Source organism: Saccopteryx leptura, chromosome 3, assembly GCF_036850995.1.
Source record: "Saccopteryx leptura isolate mSacLep1 chromosome 3, mSacLep1_pri_phased_curated, whole genome shotgun sequence".
NCBI lineage: Eukaryota > Metazoa > Chordata > Mammalia > Chiroptera > Emballonuridae > Saccopteryx > Saccopteryx leptura.
Genome location: NC_089505.1, coordinates 94924084 through 94925058, shown reverse-complemented (window position 1 = coordinate 94925058; position 975 = coordinate 94924084). Strand labels below are relative to the sequence as shown.

Here is a 975-nt window from a genome sequence, read left to right as displayed (position 1 = left end):
GTGGTTTTGCCTGTCCACAGACACTGGCTGTGAGCTCCATGTCCCCAAATGCCTTCTCTTGACTTCACCCTGGTATCAGAGAGGGAGGGACCTTGTGCCACCCTCCTAGTGAGAGTATGGAAGTTGGGTTTTTGTGGGAAAAGTGCTCCCTATTCAGGACCCTGTCCCCCCTTCTCCTGTCTGTGAACTTGGTGGGGTGCAGGATTTCTGAGACAGCAGAATGCCGGGTGGGGAAATTGAGGTCAAGGCCCCACCACGACTGCCAATCCCAGGAAGCAGCCAAGTCCAGTGAGCTGTCTCTCTGCCGTGGGTGAGGCAGGCCTTGTGAAGGTGTGGCTGGTGTGGATGAAGCAGTGGAGGGTCCAGGGTAAGATCAGTCAGTCTTCTAGTCCCAGAATTTGGAATGCTCCCCATTGCCAGGGTGGAAGGGGTCTGTGCTGAGCAGAGGAAGCAAGCAGGACCGAGGTAGGACCCCATGCTGATAACTTTGAGTGGGTCCCCTAACTTCTCTGTGCTTTGAGATGAGCTGGAGGTGCCAATGTGGCTTTTTGCTCCCAAATCATTGTCACCTGGAGTGCCCTGCCTCCCTCAGGCCCCCACTGAATCCTACCCATGTGTCTTCCCACATACCCTCACCAGCCTGTTCTCTGCCCCCTTCAGTGGCCCTGGCAACACTGCCCAGCCAGTCTCCTGCCATCTCCTCAGCAGGCATTGGCCACGAGGATACCCTCAAGCCCCATGCTCCTTCCCTGAGGGCAGAGGACCCGGTCACTGCAGACCAGAAACCCTCTCCACTCATCTGCCCCCGGCCTCTGTGGTCCCACATGTAAATCTCAGAGGTAGTTTCTGAGGGTCATAACACAGCAGTGGTATGTGGTCCAGTCCGCAGTGGCCTCGGAGAGCTCCCCTTCTGTCCCTACCCCACCCCCCATCCTAACCTGCCAGGGGAGCCGGCCAGGGGCCAGGACGCTCAAG

General features: G+C 57.8%; 1 protein-coding gene across 4 annotated transcripts in view; it reads left to right on the top strand.

Annotated features, from left to right (window-relative positions):
• Nucleotides 1-975, top strand: part of PADI2 (peptidyl arginine deiminase 2) — a 77665-nt gene that overhangs the window by 28419 nt on the left and 48271 nt on the right. The window lies entirely within an intron of this gene.